This window comes from Pleurodeles waltl, chromosome 8, assembly GCF_031143425.1.
Source record: "Pleurodeles waltl isolate 20211129_DDA chromosome 8, aPleWal1.hap1.20221129, whole genome shotgun sequence".
Lineage (NCBI taxonomy): Eukaryota > Metazoa > Chordata > Amphibia > Caudata > Salamandridae > Pleurodeles > Pleurodeles waltl.
This window is the reverse complement of record NC_090447.1, coordinates 952,871,901-952,888,214: the sequence shown is the minus strand read 5'-3', so window position 1 is coordinate 952,888,214 and position 16,314 is coordinate 952,871,901.

The window sequence follows — 16,314 nt, the reverse complement described above, 5'->3', positions numbered from 1 at the left end:
TATCTACATATATATGGTGACCTTTGTTAAAAAGTTGACTACAAAGTTTCCACCCAATTTTTTCACTCACTCCAGAGCAGGGCAATAGAAGAATCCCTACCAGTGTACACTATGAAATTATAGACATATCCGGTTCTACTCTTAGACAGCATATATTTTCTTACATTCATAACTGCCCTCTTGCTAGGAATGTATTGCCTAAAAACCAAATGGCCCTTGAATTGGACCAACGACACATCCAGAACTATTTCCTTCCCTGGAACATAGATCTCTTAAAAGCGATCTACAAAATGGTCAAGGCATGCCAAATCTTGAAGAGACGTTCACAATCAGGGTGATCCCATGGCAACACTGAAGCATTATCAACAAAATGCAGCATCTGAAGCAGAAACAAATGACTCATGATTGCAGGAAATATAGCAGTTGCAAGCAAGGAACTAGCAGACCAATATTATGACTGTGACAGTTTCCTTATCAGACTCATCAGCAAAATCTAACCCCAGAACCTCTTCACCTAATCTGGATTTGTGGGAGTCAATTGGCGAGCTTTAGAGTGGGGCTTAAGTCTCGCACTGTTGTCCCTCAAATACTGTTCAACATTCAAATCTCATCCACAAATATATTACATATAAACAACTGAAATAAATTTATAGTTAAAACGTTTTCAGTATTGAACGTACACCCTGCAACACCACTAAAGGCAGACAACAAAGGCTGCACAATGTTTTGTGCAACCCAGAGTGCAACACTTCCAATGACCAGCCTTCCAGCCCCAGACTGAAATCTAGATTCCTCTTGCCACACTATTGGCATATCAGTGTTCTCCTCTAAATGAGGCACTTCCTCCACACAGATAGTGCCTTCATCATCAGATGATTCCTCTTGGACAGAAAATTCAATGCCAGAATCTTGGCCTCAGATGCGGTCTCAGAACCATGGTCACAGGAAGATTCAAAACCAAACCAACAACCTATTGAGCGGTCAATCTGAGGTAAGCCATAAACTTTGCTAATAAAAGCAACACAACAAATAAATCAGCAAAAACTAGTAATCTGAAAGGAAAAGTCAATTGGTACAATGCACACACAGACATATATACTCAAAAAAGATACCACTCACTTGCCAGAGACAGCTAGAATGAGGAAACCTGCGCATACGCAGCACAGACGCAGCAAGCAGCAATGATATCCCACTAGAAAATAAAAACCAAAGAAAATTACACATAAGGCAACACAATGCACAAATCCAAAGAGAATTTTACACAAAATAAAACAGAAACTAATTATGCTGCAATTATTATACCTTTCAAAAAAACACATTAATTGAGGGCAATGATACTCATTTGAATTCAACAGTACAAAAATGTTTTTCTTACCGAGCTCATGCAATTACACAAACTGTTGATTTTCCAGTGCTGAAACCGCAATCAGGAGTCACCACCAAGGAAATCAAAAGAATTAGATTAGAATGAAAATTAGAAATAAAACATTAGGATTATAAATGCAAATGATGACAAGAAATAAAGCAGTTAATATTATTAAACAGCATGGAGATTGCCCTTTGGGCAGATCAGCATCACAAATGTGCGATCTGCCCCCAACGGAGGCACAAAGCAAAGGCAAGAAATTGACATCCTAGACACCCTAGCACAAAAACAGTTCACAAACCACCATCAAATGCCAGCCACACACATCATGAACCAGAAGCCAGTCCAGACATACCTTCAGCAAAACAACCAGTTCAAACAAACCATCAACCAAGCACCAGTACACACACACTGCCAGCCATGTACCAGTATACAAAAAGTAAGCCAAACACCAGTTCAACCAGACCATCCGCCAAATTCCAGTTCACACACTTAGAAACGTATTCCCTGGTGCCTAGTTGTTTTCCGCCTCCCTTAGGGGCAGATCAGACTGAAAAATGGCTGATGAGCCCAGGGGGGAGGGGGGATTGAATTGCCAGAACAAATGTCTAATAATGAGGAGTGGCCCTTGTGCAAGGGGCCACTCCTCAACATCTAAATAAAATAATCCTTGGTGTCTAACAGTTTTCAGCTCCCTTTGGGGGCACATGGTTCCAAAGATTTTGCTGATCTGTTCCCGGAGGAGCAGAAAATGGCCAAAACACTTCCCCAGTAATGGGAAGCGGACCTTGCCCAATGGTTTAATTAAAATAATCCCTGGTAACTAAATAAAATCAAATAATCCCCCTTGGCGGTAGATGGGCCTAAAATATGCCCCATTTATGCCCAGGGGAACGAAAGAGGCAAAATAATGAACCAATAACAGGGAGTGACACTTGCACAAGGAGCCTCTCCCTGACATCTAAAATATTTATGCCTGGTGGCTAGTGGTTTTGTGCCCCCTTGGGTGCAGATAAGCCAAATAAATATGGCTGATCTGCCTCCAAATATGGCCAAAATAATGAAACACTAATGGAGAGTGATCCCTGCCCAAGGGGCTGCTCTCTAACAAATAAAATAATTAGCCCTGGTGTCTAGTGGTTTTATAGCCCCCTTTGGGGCATATCAGCCTAACAGTATGAGGACCAGAAAATGGCCTAAACAATGCCCCAATAATGCAGAGCCACCCTTGGCCAAAACAAGAATCACTACATAGAGACACAGTGGGAAAGGAAAACCTCTTTCCTTTTCCCTGTGTCTCTCTGCCAGTCCCCATCTCTCCCCTGAGGAAAGACGTACCTCCTTCTGGACCCTGCTTGAAGAAAATGCCTTGAAGCTCTTCCTCAGCATGTTTTGATGATGTTAGTGTGCGCCATTTGTGTTGATGTCATCTGATCACCAGGAGAGGGGTCAGGGGTGGAAGCGGAAGCACTTATGCTGCCACCACTGGTGGGGTTCTGTATTGCGGCATGGGGGGAGTGCCTGCGCTTCCTCGTGGTTGGGTATTAAGACCTCTTAGAGCTGTCTTACACACATGACCAGCATGGCTAAGGATGGCTCCAGGCCATCCACCGCATGTTACGGGATAAATGAAAGTACAATGTTGACTGTGAATGTATGTATAGGAATGCTCATAGCCTCTTGAACAGGACGTGTTGCCACACTGAAACTATGTCTAATACAATAGTTATTATAAAGCAACAAGCAGTTCCCCTCACTGAATTCACAATGAAAAGGTTTTGTAATGTGTTAACCGTTTGAGCCATGAGACATGACCACACTAAAACAATACAATTGGTCACTTTTGTATTATATATAATTAAACAATTTCAATATTATCATAAATAAATAGAGGTGCATTGGTGACCTAGTGCTGAGTGCAGGCAGGTAACAGTGCTGTACATACAAAGCACGTGATATAAGTTGTGAAAGATTATGTTGACCAAGGACATCATTTATACATGAACTTAGAGTCCAAATTTCTTTTCAATGACACTTATTAGAAGTCTATATTTCAACTTCAATGTAAAAGTAATTGATTCATTATCAAGATGAATCACAGTATTGAAAGCTTCTGGAAAAGCAAAAAAAAAGTGAGATGAGAGTGGAAAACAGGAAAAAAATGTATATGTACTTGTGTCCAAAATGTGAAAAAGTAACTTATGTAGGGCCCCTTGTACTCTAGTGGGTAGTCTGCTGCCTTTAATAGTCAATTACCATTTATTATATTTAGAGATTTCAGCTGACCTGGAACAGTTCTTATATCTTCAAAGGAATCACTTTACATATCAAACTGCCAAAGCAGGAAATTATTTTAGTAAAATAAAATGCTAATAACCCTGACACCCTGGGAGTTTTCTCTAGCATGTTGAGGGTGGGCATTTTTTCTCTGCCCAAGACCACCAGGTTTCCCCTGGAGGTCCTTATCAGAACACAGTCTAGTCCACCACTGCTCTAAATATGATGGATGATCGGTTATGCTTACAAGGACGACCCCAAGTCCATCAGGGTATCTGGTGTAAAATTTCAACCAACAGGGTCGGCAAGGCAACAGTGTGAGGGAACATTATAGTCAGCCTCACTTGAGCGTAAATGGGATTCCCTTCAGCTCTCAATTAGCCCAAAAGGATCCATATTAAAAAATAAGATGTATCTAAAACGAGAACATAATAGTTTATAGCAAATGGAAGATGATTCAGAGATCTACAGGTGGCTGCGTTTGGGATGCATGAGGCTTACCTGAAGTGCGTAAATGGAGGAGAGCCAATGACTCTAAGTAAAGGCACTTCAATTTAGGCAGACTATTGGTGCAGTAACACTGGTGCATTCTAGAAAACAATACTGTTGGATGAAAAGAAATGATGAATGGAAACTTGGTTTAGATAAATATAATGCAAGAAAACAAAAGGAGTCAATCCTCACAACATCAACCAAGGCGGCAATGCAGTTGGTGAACTACATCCTAGGTACTTCATAAGTGGTCAAGGTAGGGAGCAATAAGTAATAAGTCAAATCAGTAAGGATGCAAAATAGCTGCAAGCACACCAAATGGTCAGTCATAAAAAGGTCTGTATCTGTTACTAACAGTCTTGGGCACAGTCATTCTAGAGGTACAGAAGTACAAATCGTGTTTTAAGGGTCGAACACTATTAAGAGGAAAACAGTAAATTATTCAAAATACAAATAGTTAAAAAATAGCACATGATAAAAAGTTCACACAATAAAACTGTTCTCAAATTAATAAAGCAGGAACCAATATTAATGGACTCAAATTGCAATCATGTTTTGCATTCTCTCCATTCTGTTCATTTCTCATGTCACTATTATCAATGTCATAAACAATTAGATCACAGTAATGTAATTAGAGAACAGTTTGAAGAACTGCCTTATTTTCATAAATACTGTACATCGACATGAAGTCTGATGCAAAAAGTGTATAACAAGGTCCTGATTAAGCTAGTTATGTGATGCATTGGGCCAATCAATGTTTATGTAGTTTATGCTACAGTTGATCATTAAGTGGCTAAATTTGTGGTATTATGACAAGCTCCTTTGTACCTCAGTTATGGTTATTATTGAAAGTAGTGATTGACATAAAAGCGTTACAAAATTCTGACCTATACATTCCAAACTTGATTTACTTTGTAGCCATGATGAAGTTAATTTAGTTCATTCTATTAATTGAGCACATTTTGACAATAGGTAACCCCATCAAGCCGCACTCTTATTCTGTTTTTTTGTGTGTCTTTTATCCTTTAATGTACCTATAAGTGCATGCAGTCTTATTTCCCTTAAGTTGCCTCAGCGATATATAGAATCAAATCATGCTTATTGATGCTATGCAGGGACAAAATATGTCTTCCTTGTGAAAATGGATACAACTGGATACGTCCTTGTGAAAACATATTGATGCAAAGATACGGAGAATGTTGTTAGTTAATCAATGTCTGTAATGGTACTCCATTTTTATTGAAAACATTTGGGTAACAGTGGCCTGTGTGTCTGACCCTACAACTTTGTTGATGTAGACCTGAAAGTGCCATATCTGACATACGTACACCTGCTTCAGTCCTGGTGTACTAGAAACGGGTCTTCAAACACAGGTTACAGCAATACTCATGTATACCTGTAAGTCACTTCTATTGGGTTACCAAAACAATAACCAAGGTGATTGCTCCAGTGCTAAAGCAATGACAAATTGAACCATACAAAAATATACGTATATGTTTTGACGCACACACTATTATCAATTTTACTGCACAGAATTCGTATGTCGCAAATAGCACAATGCGACATGTGGCCACATTAGTCAATATCGAGTTTTTAGATGTATGCAAGTACAGTTGTAGAGGTATCCACCTTATGTACTCCTGAGTCATAGAGGTAACTGGAAACATGGTTCATAGTCAGTATGTTGATGTGAAACAATACTGGTTCCAATTGTTGATTGTGACGAAATAGTAAAAAAAAACATTTTAGTTTGCACAGGGTTTTGTTGCTTCATGGATCATGCCTTGCTACCTCAGATACCCATTTTATTAACAACTTAAGTGTTTAAATTGCCATTCAGATGTCTACAGAAGTGCTCATATTTCTCAACAAGAAAAGATATTGTTCATTCACAAAATGTGACCCACAGCTCACAGAAAAGCATTTAGGGCCTGATAACAAGTCTGGTGATCTTTACACCGCCAGACTCACAGTGGCAGTCAGACAGCTGCACTCCTGATGGTCTAACCCCCAAATTACAACCCTGGTGGTCGGACTGAAAGGGGTCTGCTTCCACTGCCAGGAACAAGGTTCCCGATGGGTAGGGTAGGTGGGGGTGGAAGTCGTGCTCAGCCACCGCGGTGCTTAAAGCAGCACTGCCGGGCTGATCACGACTTCACTTTCCACCATCCTTTGTCGTGGGCTGTGCAGGGCTCCCCTGGCCACCACCCTCGGAATACACACTGTCGGCTATGCAGACAGTGTGTATTCTGAGGGTGCTGGAAGCACCATCTGCGCAACAGCATTGGCCTTCGCTCCATGAGGAGCTGAGGCCAAGGCTGCCGCACATTTTCCACTGGGCTGACCGATGGAAACCTCATTTTTCTTAGGTTTCTGCTGGTCATCCCAGTGGAAAACTTGTAAAAGCTCCTGGGGAGGGGAACGAGAGCTCCGTGATGCCCACCTCTCCACGGGGATGGCGGGCCGGCGGTCTGACTTAGGCCGTGAATTAGGTAATGGTAGACAAGTTATTCCATCACAACGATGACGGATATCTCATCCACGAAAACATAAATCCCAGTATAACATATAGGATTTAGATTTTTGCAGATGGGATATCTGTCACCCTTGTGATGGAGTAACACGTTCGCGGATATCTAAGTCAGGCCCTTAATGTATTTCTGGGGGCAAACCTACCTAAACAGAATCTCATCTCACAAAAGTAGCTTCCTAAAGCCATTTTTTATACCATGGATATGAAAAGGAGGAAGCTCAGAACACGCACAAAAAAAAAGATACCAGACTTTTTTTTTAAAGCTGCCAACATAATCAAAAGAATTAGGAAGAATGGTAAACCTACTACTTTCACAAATGTGTTGCCATCCTTTAAAGCAAACTTTCAGGCATTTACTATGGAAGAAACTAGAGATTAGTAGCATAATCTTATTTATTGCATTTCTTAAACATGGCTTTAACTCATGATTCCCAGCACCACAAAGTAGCATACAACTAAAATGGTAAATATATATTATTTTAAAGACTATACTGAAACAGCCATGTCTTTAGCTTGTAATGACTCTGAAGGACACTGGAAAGTTCACTCAAATTTGTGAGTAATGTGTTCCACAAATTTCAGGTGGAAATGTAAATTGATCAGTCTACTGCCCTGGCTTAAGATACACATCAATAAGGAACAGTCTCTCAACTGCTTAGTACCATGTGCAAAGGAGAATGTGTCACACCATGAATCACATGACGTTCAGTGTACATGTCCTTAAAAATACACTTGAATTTACAGGAAAGTTAATGTACGGAGGAAGCACAAAAGAAAATTTTGTGAGTCTGAGCTGGAGATTCTGAATAAACAGTGTATCGGTAAGCATGACCACCTATTTAGAAAGGTGTATTTGTCTGTTACTGATTCTACCAGCAAATAAATATGAACCGGGAGAGAGCAATAAATTAATGCTGCAAAAGTGGCAAAAAGATCAGTGGAAGAAAACGAAAAGAGGAGAAGTTAGCAAGGAGAAGGAAGGAGGTATCAGTTACTGGAGGAGGCTATAGAAACGAAACACAATCCACCCTAATGGAAAAGATGATGAAATCCACCTTGTAATCAGTAGCCATCTTTGGAGCATCTTCCATTGGCTTGTCTGTCCCTGCAACAGATCATCAATGTTAGTTTTTTTAATATATATATATATATATATATATATATATATATATATATATCTATGCACATATATGTGTGTGTATATATATACATACATATATATGTGTAGTGTGTGTGTGCATATATATATATATATATATATATATATATATATATATATATATATATATATATAAAATAAATACACCATCCCTTCAGGAAAGAAATGCTCAAATCTTGTAAGTGCAAAGTCAAATTTATAAGGGCCTCACCCAAAGCAGTTCGGTCCCAACGGACCTTTGTTACTGGTACCTGTCGGGAGAGGTCCTGATAAATTTGTCTTTGCACTTACAGGAGATTCAAGCACTTATTTCCGGGAGGGAAAGTGTGTTTATGATAGTAAGGGCAGCCGGAGCCCTGCTTGAATCACTGCATCTTCAGCCCTGGTGTATACCAGCATTCTGTGATTTAGTGGATATATATATCGCCCTTTGTTTATGTCATGCTTAAGTATTACAAAATAGACATACTAATTAATTAATTTAATATAACTTTATTAAATGCATGAACACTATTAAATGTTTAAGTGAAGTTTTAACAGCATTTTAAAAAATACATTTCAGCTTTTCTTTTACATTTGATGTTTTTTGGCATTACAAATATAGTCATCATTGAAAAATTAGGTTTATAATATTCATGTAAATAGAAAACAAAAAAAAATAGTATAAGCGTTATCACTGCTACTTTTTGGAAATAAAAGCCATCAAAAGTACACAATATTTTTTTACTTGCTTCAGTTCAACCTACTAATGACACACAACCAGAAGCTGAGGATGAGGGTTAGACATCATGTCAAACTGGACTGGAACATACAGAAGCTATAATTAACATTCCTACCAACACCAAAAGTGGAACAAGCAAATAGTTCAACACTACTCCTTCAGTAAAATGGAATACAAACATTGTAATTGTATTTATATTGTTCTTATTACCCTTGATGAGGCGTGGAAGTACTTTATGGCAAGTAGCAATTTACTCCAGAAGTCAAGGTTTGTAGTTATTTCAGTGTTTAAATGATGGTGTTGGGGCTAGTAAAATGCTTGCAAAAAGAAATCATTGCATTGCATGTTTTTAGTCCAGTTACAGTTTAGATTATATTTATAACAATTAGATGCACTAATTTGTGGGAGATATATGGTTTCAGATGGATTTTTCTTAGATAGATAGATAGGATAGTGGAAATTAAGTAATGTTAGGTTGAAAGGATCTGGTTTTAAAGTGGGAAGGGTTGTGATCAGTAAAATGAGGTGTCAGCCGTTTGTAGAATTGCAACACAAGCAATCAAGCAGAAGTAGGTCAAGTTCAGTTTGTTCATGCAGGTTTTAGGACTATAGTAGGCATCTTTCTGAGAAAGCAGAAAACAGGAAATCTAAGGATTTAAGATATAGACAACACTCTAGAATGGAAGCTGTGAAAAGAAAGAATATTATACAGAGTGCTCCACAGCTTATAGCATGCAAGTACATAACACTTAAACATAAAGGGCCAGATTCAAAAAGGTAGACGTTTGGTCTAAACTTAAAATAAACATCTAAGTTTAGACAGAACATCAACGTTTATCTTTGTAAATCTGGCGCAAAGATTCTATCCGGTTGTGTGCGATTTTCTATTCTCAGACAGTGGAATTGCATTGCTGACAGCCCAGAAGCAGGAGGGAGAAGACCTAGTCACTAAAGTGGAGTCAAAGGAGACAGGATTCCTAAATAAATTCAATTAGGTCCTTTTGCTGGAAGGAGTTCCTGAATAACCTTCCTGCAGCACTGCCAATTGGTAATGGGTAAAGTGAGAAAGCAGGTGGCTGCAGTCTCTGTTGTTCAAAGTATGAAGGATCCTCTAAGTAAGAACAGCCTTTTGCTTCTTTTCTGATCACTGTCTTCGTGGCTTTTCATTGCTGCAAGCAGATTTTTCAGACCTCTATATGCCTTTGTTGTGGGTTCTCAAGGATGGAGACTACCCCACTATGAGGTCTCATTCTGCACAAAGGTTGTGTCTGAAGAACACCATACAGAGGCACTTGAGAAGGGAAACCATCTCAAACCAGTTCTGTGGAACTCAGCGACTTGCAGCAGCCCTGTGGCTGAGACCCTACCATCCAAAAGAAATAAACAACACAAAAGCACTGTGTCCAAAGATCTTGTGCAATTGTGATGCATTGGCAATGGGTATAGTTTCATATCCTTCCTCAAAATGTTCTTCTTTGCTTGGAATCTTCAATTGAGGTCTAGGCTGTTGAACATGTGCAATTTGAGTCCTTTGAGATTGGTTTCTCTTTCATTATTATGTGATCAGTTTTTATTGTATGAACATTTCCTAGTGTGCCCTTTTTCAAACTATTTATATATTGAATAATTTGCTGTCATCCTCTTCATAGTGTTTGATCCCTAAAATATGTGTTTTGTACTTCTGTGCCTCAAGATTGACTGTGGCCAAGACTATTAGTTACAGGTGCAGACCTTTACAATTGACCCTTGGGTGTGTTTGTTGTTACTCTGCATCCCTAATGATTTGACACATTTCTTACTGCTTCTCACCTTGACCACTTAAGAAGTACTTCAAATGTGCTTCACCTACTGCATTTGCTGCATTGATTGATGATGCTAGGATTGTCTCCCTGTTTTATGCCTTCATATTTATCTAACCCAATTTCCCATTCATTTTCTATTTTTTATATGATAGTATTTTTTTCTAAAATCCACCAGCGTTACTGCACAGTCTGCCTAAATTGATGGGAGATTACTTGAGGTCATCCATTGTGTACTCTCCTCCATGTACCTAATTCACGTAATTCACATGTGGCCCAATCACAGCTACCTGTGGATCTCTGAATCATCTTTCGTTTGAGAGAATTTATCACGTTCTCTTTATACATACATACTATTTTCTTATATGGATCACTTTGACCAATTGAGAGCTGAGAGCCTCCCATTTGAGTTTGAGTCAAATGGACCATCAAGTTTTGGTTGACGTTGCTCTGCTCAACCTGCTGGTGGAAACTTTACACCAAATAGCCTGATGGACTTGGGGTCATCGTTGTAAGAATATGAGGTTATCCATTCTATTTAGTGCAGTGGTTGACCATACTGTTTTCTGATCAGGACTGCCAAGGAAAGCCTGGTGGCCTTGGAAAGAGAAAAAATGCCCTTCCCCCAACATTCTGGTAGAAAACTCCCTGGGTGTCAGGTCATGATTTTTTCTATTTCACAAAAATAACCTTCTGCTTTTGGCATTTTAATTCGTAAATTGATTCCTTTGAAGGTACAAGAACTCTTTGAGGTCAGCAAGATCTCTAAAGATGACTGATGGTAATACACCTTGGCAGACAGCTGGCCTTCCACTAGATCACAATGAGAAGATTTTTAATATATTGGACACAAGTATATATACATTTTTTCACTCTCATGTCACTATTTTTTTTTAAATATATTTTTCGGATGCTTTTAATAGCACAATTCACCTTAACTATGACCCAATGACTTTTCCTCTGGGGTTGAAATAAGTGGCACTGAAAAGAAATTTGAAATCTAAATTTGGGAATAGATCATGTCCTTGGTCAACAAGTCTTTTACTACTTACGGCTTAACTATATTTTTGTATGTACAGCACTGTTCACTGCACTGAACCCATTGTGTTGCTTTAGTGTGGCCCTGTCTCTAATGGCTCAAACAACTGATGGATTGCAAAACGTTTAATTGTGACTTCAGAGAGGGGAATTGCCTCTTGCTTTGTAACAACTATTGTAATAGATATTGTTTAAGCGTGTCAAAACATGTTCTGTGCAGGCTACTACGAGGGTTCCTAGACATATATATTTACTGTCAAAATTGTAGTTTCATTTAACTTGTTCCATGCCCAGGGTGGCCTTGAGCCGCCCTCAGCCACAGTGGTCAATTGCGGAGGATGGCTCCAAGCACCTACCCACTGAGAAGCGCTAGCGCTACCCCAGTGTCTTCACCACCACATGCCCACACCAGGGATGGCCGCAGAAGTGTTTTTACTGCCACCACTAACCCCTCCCCTGGTTATCTGATGATGTCAGCGCACATGCAGAATGCCAACATAATCAACACACGCCTTGAATTAGCTGGAAGCCATTTGCTTAGAGCGTGGGCCAGGAGGAGGTACGTTTTTCATATAGGGTGGGATGGGAGGGCAGAGAGCTAAAGGGTAGAATAAAAGAGTTTTTCCTTTCCCCTGGTGTCTCTCTGCAGTGATTTTATTGGGAAAATGCTCGACGGTATGAATTTTGTAGAGTCCTGCTTGTTCCAGAAACTTCCAAAAAAGAAATGTGAGGAAAATGTGTTTTTGTCAAGGTTTGAGGTTTGCAAGGGCTCCTGAGTATATAAAACGTATGAGAGCCACACAAGTCACTCCACCCAGCAAACGTTCTCTGCGAACCAGTCAGAAGCCAAAGACACTTGCCAAGACCACCACCAGGAAATGAGACTCTCCTGATTGTCCCCCTTGTGTTCCACTCAATCACCTTGTCCACCTTGATCTACTATTGCTCCCCTTCCTATGTCCCCATGGACAATGCACCTGTGCTACAAACAGACTGGAACAATACCCTGGACTTTCCTCCATCATCACCCCATTTCATGGCACTTTCTTCTCTAAGCTTAAGCACCACAATAAACGCCCTTGGACAAAACCCGACTACTAGTATTTCATGTGTTGAAAATTTGTATTGATTGAAACATCTACAACTATTGCAAATGAACGGTACATAGAATGAGCATAGGATTTATGACCTGTAGCTGGCTTTTGTGATCACACCAGCAGAATGTGTCATATCACCAACATCTGCAAAATCAATATTCAGAGATAACAGTAAGTAGTGAAAAGAAGTGGGTAATGACAGCATGGCAATGCCACACAGAATACAACAACAGTCATAGAAATGTAAAGTTGCACTGTCTCACCTGTGTTTCATTGGAAGTACTGTTGTCCACATCCTGACCTTTTGCCTCCTCATCCTCACTGTCCTCAGAGTCCACTACTGCCACAGGGGCATTTCCAGTCTCCTCCTCCTGCAGAAAAGGTACATGCTCTCTGAGGGCCAGGCTGTGCAACATGAAGCAGACCACTACTATCTAGCAGACCTTCTTGGATGACTAGCACAGGGATCCACCTGTTAGATGGAGTCACCAGAAATTGGCCTTCAGGAGGCCAAAGGTCCTTTCAATTATCTTTCTGGTTCGCCCATGTGCCTCATTATAACGTTCTTCTGCCCTTGTCCTGGCATTCCTCACAGAGGTCAGCAGCCATGATAGAGTGCCCTGCAAATACTGAGGGATAACATTCAGTCACACACTATCCTATATGACCAACACCATAGGTATACACCAACATATACTGAGTGGGAACCAGGGCTCACCTGTTAGCCACACACTGTCTCTGTAGTTGGGCCATCACATTTGGGATGCTGCTATTCCTCAGGACTAAGGCATCATGCACCGACCCAGGATACTTAGCACTGAAGTGGGAGATGTACTGGTCCGCCAAGCACACCATCTGCACATTCATGGAGTGGAAACTCTTACGATTCCTGAACACCTGTTCATTCTGGCGAGGGGCGCAAATGCAATATTTGTTCCGTCAATCGCATCTATTATATTGGGGATATCTCCCATTGCATAGAATCCGGCCTTCACAGTGGCCAAATCCTCAACCTGGGGGAAAGCAGTGTAGCTGCACATGTGTTTTATCTGGGCAGACAACACTCTTGTTAGAACGAGTGAGAACATTGGCAGTGACATTCCTGCTGCCAATCCCACTGTCACTTGTAAAGAACCAGTTGCCAGGAAATGGATCACTGATAGCACTTTCACAAGAGGGGGGATCCCAGTGGAGTGACGGATAGCAGATATCAGGTCGGGCTCCAATTGGGCACAAGGCTCTGTGATTGTGGCCTTGTCCAGTCTATAGGTGAGTATTATGTGCCTGTACTCCAGTGTAGCCAAGTCCACCAGGGGTCTGTACGCAAGGGTATGTCTCCATCTCCTATTCATCCCCAGCGGAGGGTATCTAAAGGACACAAGACTGAGTAGACTGTCACAAACTGAACAATGGAGCCACAACAGCAGTCCGCAGTGTGCAAACATGTTATAGGACAGTGTAATTAGTGAAGTATGTGCCTATTTATCCTGTGACGCAGCAATAATCGATAGGTCTGTTGGACCCCTCTGAAATGGCGACCACCTGTCCTGTGTGCAGGGACAGGTGCAAGTCAGGTAATGCCGCTGACTTTGTGCACCGTGCCGGTAGGCGGTCGTGAACCACTGTGCAGTTCCTCATTGGTTAATATTGGGCCCTATAGGGTACAGTGGCCAATGGTGATCTACGTCGGTGGTGAGGGAATGCACCGCTGCAGACGTGACCGCCATTTTCTATCTGATTCCTCACCTGTTTCCTGACCTTCGATAGGAGAGCACCTACCCTGCATGTGCTGCTGTGACCTGTGTCTGGATCTTACCATGGCCCGTGTGACTAGGGAAAGGGCCACAGTTGTCACTCCTGAGTAGTTGGAGTGACTGGTGGATGGGGTCCTACCCTAGCACAGACTGCTGTATGGACCTTCAGACCAACAGGTGAGTACACCTTGGGCACGATGCATGTGGCATGAATGCATGGAGTTGTGTGTGAAGGCCTCATGTAAGGGAGGTGGGTGGATGTCCTCTTGATGGTGTACATGTTGTGGGGTGGGCTATGTGTGTGCCAATGGCGATGCAAATGGGTATGGTGGGCCATTTGTGTGACAGGCTGGACTGTTTGCTTAATGGTGTTCTCATGTCTGTATTGCCTCTGCAGGTCAACGCCCATAAAAATAAGGGAATATAGCATGCCATCGCCAAGGACGTGTGGACCCTGGGGGTCTATGGCAGGCAGAGCAACCACTGTCGCAAATGGTGGGAGGACCTGAGACACTGGGCATGAAAGACCGTCGAGGCCCAGCTGGGGATGGCCTCCCAACGAGGAAGGGGTGCCCATCGGACCCTGACCTCCCTGATGGCCCGCATACTGGCAGTGGCCTACCCTGAGCTGGATGGGCGCTCAAGGGCATCACAGCAGCCACAAGAGGGTGAGTACAGTGGTGATCATTACAACTTAAGGCTGATGGGGTGGTATTAGGGTGGAGCTTGAGTGTCTTTGGGTGCCCCTGACCAGTCCAGACATAGCAGCGTAGGCCCTCTGGTGGCTAAGGGTTTGAGTGGGAAATACTGCTTACCTAGCTTGTTAGTATTCACTTCTAGGCAGGGCTGCATGGGTCCCAGGTGTGCTGCAGTTGGTGATGTGTGCCTCTCCTCATTCCTTGGTGACTAGCCATTTCACATTTGGTGCCATGCATAGCGCGTAGGCCTGTTCCTTGTGTGTGAGGGTGCTGTGTACGCCAACGGTGGTGTTGGTGCAGTCATTTACCCTTTGTATCCTTTGCCTCTCTCCCCCTTTCTTGTTTTGTCATCCTATCCTTATGTGCATTAGCATCATCTGGCGGAGGAGCTGAGGCACTGGTGACAGAGGGAGCTGCATCCCACAGGACGCTGGAGGCAGAGTCAATCGACGCTGAGGGCACCAGTGGGACGGAGGGTGAGGAGAGCACCATGGCAGGGCCTCGAGGGGACAATAAAGCCTCTGATACCTTCTCCGATGGGAGCTCCCTGGTGGTAGCCCCTTAGCGAGTTGCCCATGCCTGCTCACCCAGGAGGATGGGTATCTCCTTTGCCCCAGGCACCTCAGGCCCTGCCCTAGTGAGCCCTGCTGCCCTGAGTGAGGAGGGTATCGACCTCCCGAGATCCATCTCTGTAGGGCAAACAACCATTGTGAATGCCGACCAGGGGCTGGCAGCCCAGACAAGCAATCAAATGCATTCCTAGAGGGCATTCACAGTATGCTGGCGGCCCAACAGAGATTGATTCAGGCTCTGGCCTCCTCTCTGATGGCAGCCATTGTCCTTGTTTCAACCGTCCGGCCTCCAACTTCCACTTCACAGTCCGATTCACCTCAATCCCAACCCATCCCAAGCTCACAGCAGACGAGCATGCACACAAGACAACACCCAAGAATGTCACAGGCAAACACAAGCACCACACTTCATCCCACAGGCACTCACACAAACCCCATTCAGTTGCAGACACAACAACATCCATTATCTCCACTGTCTCCCCCTCCTCCTCCTCCACCTCCCACCCAGTTGTGCCTACACTCACACCTGCATGCACTACATGAATATCCACTACCAGCATCATCACCACACCAAGCAGAACACACACTAAACTGGCAACACCTGCACAACATCGATGCACACTTCTCCTTTGTCCTCTCCCACCGTGTCTGCTCCCCTCCTAAAGTACACAAACCCAAGCACTCAGACACCCAACAGCCATCAACCTCACAACAGCATACAGCCCATGTACCTCCACCCAAATCTAACAGACAAACACCTCCATCAACCACTCCCTCATCCTCCACTCCCATTACTCCTCCCTCCTCC